Source organism: Episyrphus balteatus, chromosome 1, assembly GCF_945859705.1.
Source record: "Episyrphus balteatus chromosome 1, idEpiBalt1.1, whole genome shotgun sequence".
NCBI classification, from domain to species: domain Eukaryota; kingdom Metazoa; phylum Arthropoda; class Insecta; order Diptera; family Syrphidae; genus Episyrphus; species Episyrphus balteatus.
In genome coordinates this window covers 47,584,541-47,590,539 of record NC_079134.1, presented here as the reverse complement: position 1 = coordinate 47,590,539, position 5,999 = coordinate 47,584,541, and the positions used below count along the sequence as shown (strand labels likewise).

The window sequence follows — 5,999 nt, the reverse complement described above, 5'->3', positions numbered from 1 at the left end:
AGTTAAAAATGTGACGGCCAATTGAAATTTGGGCTATCGAAATATGGTTTCGCTTAATGCAGATTTAACAAAAATGGAAGATTGATGCCTTTCCAGTTGTCAAAATTGATACGGGCGTAGTGTTTGTAGGCTTCCAAAACTGTGTAAAAATAAATAAAACCTGCTCATGTTTTGGAATATGAATTTTAAATATAAAACCTTAAAAAATAATCAACAGTTTATTGATGTTTTACGAAGGGGATGTAGCTCAGTGGTAGAGCGTTCGCTTTGCATGTGAAAGGCCCCGGGTTCGATCCCCGGCATCTCCAATTTTGATTTTTTTTTTTTTTCAAATGAACAAATATTTTAAATTCGAAAGTATGCAAAGGACTTCTCAAAAAAAACTTATAAGTTTTGTATTTAAATAAAACACACAAATTGAGACACAGGGAGGGCTGAAATTCACTGCAGCACCTTCCTGTGATATTGGCCTAAAAAAATTTCAAAAAGATGACTGGCATTGCAAAAATGTATTTGCAGCAAAGTCAAAGGGAGAAAAAAAAAATACTTTAGAGCTCACACAAAAATGCTTGCGAATAAATTGCATTTAAGGCCATCATAGCCTAGAAGAAGATTTCGGGAATTTTTGGAGAAAATATTTCGGTAGTGAAACCATCTAACGAAATTAATAACAGGTGCGTAATGATTTATAAAATAAGCAATATGTGAAAACTGATGAAAAAGTAGAACCTGTGGAAGCATTGAGCCATTGATTGAAAACGTTTTTAGAGAAAAAGATGGACAATACTTTGAAATTCGGTTATTATGATCATTGAATTTAGTACTTCGACCAAAAAGTGGTAAGGGTAAGTGGTATCGTGTTTTGATCTTTATCAATGCCTTTCAACTTAAACTTTTCGAGTCAGAGCTAGTAGGAGCTTGGCTTGCCTTGAATTTTTACTTAAAGTGGGTAATATTTTTCAAAATGCCGTTAAACAATTGGAATCTATCGATTTAAACGTTTTGGAAACGTACAATATTTAAAAAACTAAGTTAGAGGAATAATAACCTTAAGACAAGATTTGAAAGAGAAGCCCAAACTGTTTCGGAAATTGCAGTAAAAACTTTTGCAAAAGCATTATGATTAAAAAATAAACAAAACTCACTTTTGCTGAAATCAATTTTTGATGTTAAGATTCATAACTTTAAATATTAATATTAATTTAATTTTTGAATTCAAAATAGAAAAAAAATGTATTTTATAGGTTAAATTTATTTTTCAAAATTTTATTTTATTATCCGTACTATTAAAGACTAATTCTTATTTGTAAATTGCTTATTAAATAAATTGAAAAAAATTAAATTGAAAACTCAAGTGACTCTACCGTAAAATAAAAAAAAAAAGAATAACATTTAACGAAATATCGGAAATTGTTTATAATTTCACTATAAAAGACATTGATATTTTCAGAATTAGCTGTTCTTAAGAAATATATTCAAAAGTAGACCTATAATATTTCTTACGTGAAAAAAATGAGTCGGTTTTTTTTTTAATTGAATGATGCACAAAATTAAAAAAAAAATGTCAGTTTGCGTTTTCTTTACCAGATTTCACTGCTAAGTGCTAGAGAATTTTAAGTTTTATGGCAACTGCCTTGCCACTCAGACTAAACCCTTCATCAATACTGCATCCAAATTTTGCTGACTCCTGTAATAACTGGTTATTTACAATTAAGGAGAACAGAACATACTACATACTTAATTAGTAAAGGACAAAAATACAAAGTTCTTGGTACCATCAAATTGAATGGATTCACATCAAATAATGAGTGAATTGTAGAAAACTAAAATACTATTAGACAATTTACTTAAAATTAATTTCAAAATACCTAGAAAATGGCTTAAAATTTATACACGAGCGTTATTACGTATAAATTACATTAATAATAATATTTTTAAGCTCAAAACCAGCGATTTAGTTGCATTTATAGTGCAATAATAGTTCGAGTTCTTGGTCTTGGTCATGTTTAGACACTGCTCTTACATGTACAATATTTGCAAAGTGTGATACTTCAAACTTTCTTTGTAAATAAAGCCTAGGTAAAATAAATAAATCCCAGAAGCACGACACTTGAATGCATATAATTCAGCGTTACTACTAATCCCATAATGCCACTAATTCCTTAAAAGGATGACAATATAACCATCGATGGACACGAGCCCAATTAGGACCGAAATGAATTACTATTACAATGAAAATAGATAATGACTCTTTACAGTATAGGTACAGTGGAAAATGCAACTCTTAGCCATTTTATTAAATCTCGCAGTTTTCAGAACATAAAGGACTCGTACCTTAGCATCAAACAAGAATTTATAATATACAACGACATGGAATGAATGTATAACCGACGCATACGTCGAGCAGTTTTCCAAATCAAGATAAGATAAACTTCATAGGAAACAATAGAAAACAAAACCAAACACATTCCCTGACAAGCAGAGAGTTGAAACGCGGATGGCAATAAATCTAGGATCACCTTCTAGGAATTAGCTATTGTTCCGGCAAATTAGCATTTAATACCACCTCTGTGAGGTGTGTGCGGCGATGGTGGCAGTATGCTATGCACACATACCGCTTCTTTTCAACTCAAGGGTTTCTGTTTCTCATCAAATATCCATCCCATCCATATAATTTAACAGGTACAAATCATAGGGCTAATCCAGGATGCAGGTATCTCTGATCTGATGGTGAAGTGATGACTATGTTAAGTATAACTAATGAAACATTCTTCGCCATTAGAGGAAGAGGACTATGATGATGGTACAAATTGTATATTCATCCGTGAAGTTGAATTTTTTCAATTTTTTTCTGTTTATACATAGATGGATGCATTCATATGAATGTGTATAATTTTAAAGGACTCTTTTCAGGACCTTACATATATGGAGTAGGCTATAATCTATTTAAATCGTTTCAAGTTTTCCAGTTGTTCCTTTTTCGGTTACTTTAACTTAATAACTCACAAAATGAGAGCCATATAGGATTTAGAGTCCTCCTTGCTAGGCTTTTTGTTTTGTTCTGAAAAGTACCTTTAGTTTGTAAGGATACAAAACGTTTGTATTTTATGCAAATCATATGTAATCGGATTGACATTATTCCTTTTCTGTGCGCAGTGGGCTCTTCGTTGTGCTTCTGGAGATTAGTTGTTTTGTTTACATTTGTAATCAATACCTTTCAAGTTCATAACGTATCCTTTTAGTTGTAAATCTCTTCAAAAATTAGTTCAGTTTTAAGTAGGAATTGCAAAGAATTCAATTCAAAATTTTAAGAAGTAGGATTTAGAATTTGGGCGCACCTGTCTTACCTGATACGCTATTTAAAATCTTAGGGAAAATATTTTCAAAGAAAAGCTGAATCAATTCGAATATTTAGATAATAATATTTGGGTTAGTTCTACAGATTTTAGAACTTCAAGAGGCTAAAGCAACAAAAGTTATTTGTAATGAAACATTGCAATATACTCTAGGAAAATCAATTACAACAGCTAAAGTCGCAACAAACGATTCCGTAATGAAAATAGAAGAAATCACAATGTAATAAACCTATTTATTTTTTTTTTCTAAACTTATTATATCTGCATTTGTTTGGTTTTGTATAAGATCGCCAGTTGTTGAGATTAAGGATAAATCTAACGAATTCGAATTTAAGTGAGGGTTTTTTTCTCAACTTGCTGCAAGTTTTTTTAGTGCTGAATGGAGTTTAGTTGAAGCCGAAAATTGTTCACTTTAATTAAAGTTGTGAATTTGTTAAATAAATTTAATCAAATTAGGCTATGATTTTCAGAGAAAAATAGATAAGCTTTGAAAACACTATACACGAACTCAAACTCATATCAGTTTATATTTTGTAGCGAAGCAGCAGCAAGACCAAATTTTGTGAGCTGCAAATAAAATCAAATAACTTCAAAATGTCAGACATTTTTTTCAAAATGTGTGGTCATTTGCCAAATTGCAGTACAAGTCTGCAATGCAATGCTGCAACAGACATCGTATGAAACAAATATGAAAGTACAAAAATACATTTCAGAAAATTTGCGATATTTCCCGTCTAATGACTTTTCAGCCCGACGGGGCTACGACAACTCCAGGAAATTTGTGTCCTACAGAGACAGAAAAAAACATAATAATATGTTGTCTTGGCTCTGATTAATCGGCGAGTCCGATTAAATCTGATAAGAGAAGACTAAGCATCGATTCTTTCGTGGAAGCACTTGACATTGGTGGCATCAACACCATTTTCAAGATGTCTACGACAGAAGAGATGTTTTTTTTTTTAATAATTTATATATATATATTTCAAAGTAATTTTTTTCAAAATTTCATGTAACTAAGTACTAATTTAGTTTCTAAAATTCGATGCTCTTATTTATTTCTAAACAAAAACCGAAAACCGCATTGAAAAATATCTTGTGATTTTCGAGAAATTAACAAAAAACCAAAACTACTTTTTTCTAAAAAACCTCTTTATTTTTTGTTTTTACATGGCTGGACTTGTTGATAAATTAATTTATGAAACATTAACCATTCGTCAACTATTTTTTAAACATTCAGACTTAAGTAAGGATACATTACAGATATACCGCATTGGATTAACCCTGAATTGACCAACTTTTTTCATTGATAACATCTGAAAACTTACCTGAGAATTTTTCTTACTATTTCGGGGGTGCTCGCTGCCCATGGATTCTAGCTTTAAGGGCTTTCAGGCAATAAAATCGCAATTTCTTCATGGAATTTGAATAACAAATAATAATGTTGATCCAAAAGATTAATCGAGGACAAGAAATGGCAAATACGAAGGAAAAGAATTCAAATGTTATCTAGGAAAAAATGATTCTCTTTTGAAACCTTTAAAAATAAAAAAATATGATTTAAAAAGTCCTTTTTTTTATTTTGAACTGCTTGCGCAAGTACTATTTCATTGTTTTTCATTAAAATAAAACAATTATACTGCCTTAAGACCCTTACAGCAAGAATCCATGGGCAGCGAGCACCCCCGACATAGTAAGAAAAATTCTCAGGTAAGTTTTCAGGTGTTATCAATGAAAAAAGTTGATCAATTCAGGGTTTATCCAATGCGGTATCACTTTAATGTATCTTTACTTAAGTCTGAATGTTTAAAAAATAGTTGACGAATGGTTAATGTTTCATAAATTAATTTATCAACAAGTCCAGCCATGTAAAAACAAAAAATAAAGAGGTTTTTTAGAAAAAAGTAGTTTTGGTTTTTTGTTAATTTCTGGATATTTTTCAATCCGGTTTTCTGTTTTTGTTTAAAAATAAATAAGAGCATCAAATTTTAAAAACTAAATTAGTACTTAATTACATAAAATTTTGAAAAAAATTACTTTGAAATTAAAATTAATTTTTCAAAAACTGTGCCATAAAATGGATTTGTTTAAAATGTTTGTAAAAGACTAGGGTTTTGGCTTTACAAAAAGGTATAGCACGTTATTGTTAGTACAACCGTTGATTTTTAATAATTTTTTTTTCCAAAATAAGTCAATTTTTTTTTAAATTGCCCCTCCCCGCTAAACGAAGGGGAATAGACCCCCCCTTCCCATACAATTTTTTCTTGTCTCGACCTAACCTACACGCTCTAGCTTTTTGGCACATTACTCCTGAATCACCCTGTATGTACATATTTATTTATTTTATTTTCAGGTTTTGGCATTCGGCACAATAGCTAGGTGGTGTTGTACCCTTACAAGAAGGGAAGGGTAGACACAGGCTGGCTGATGGGCCCAACTTTTGTGCCCAAGGACGAGACGGATGGGTCCAAAAGCTCCGTCCGGTTTATGAAAGTTATATTGCAAATTTTAATTTTTTTATTGAAATAAAATTTGCTTCTTCTTTTTCATAAAAAAACTTTTTTTTCTTATTGAAAAATTTTTAGAAGTATCTACAAAAATGGTTTGATATATTTTTCCATACCAGCTTTCAGTTACAAGATATCG

The 5,999-nt window shown here is 30.9% G+C and overlaps 1 non-coding gene across 1 annotated transcript; it reads left to right on the top strand.

Annotated features, from left to right (window-relative positions):
- Positions 1–236: 236 nt before the first annotated feature.
- Positions 237–308, top strand: Trnaa-ugc (transfer RNA alanine (anticodon UGC)). Its single transcript has one exon. It is a non-coding gene; the product is annotated as a tRNA-Ala (tRNA).
- The last annotated feature ends 5,691 nt before the right edge of the window (positions 309–5,999 follow it).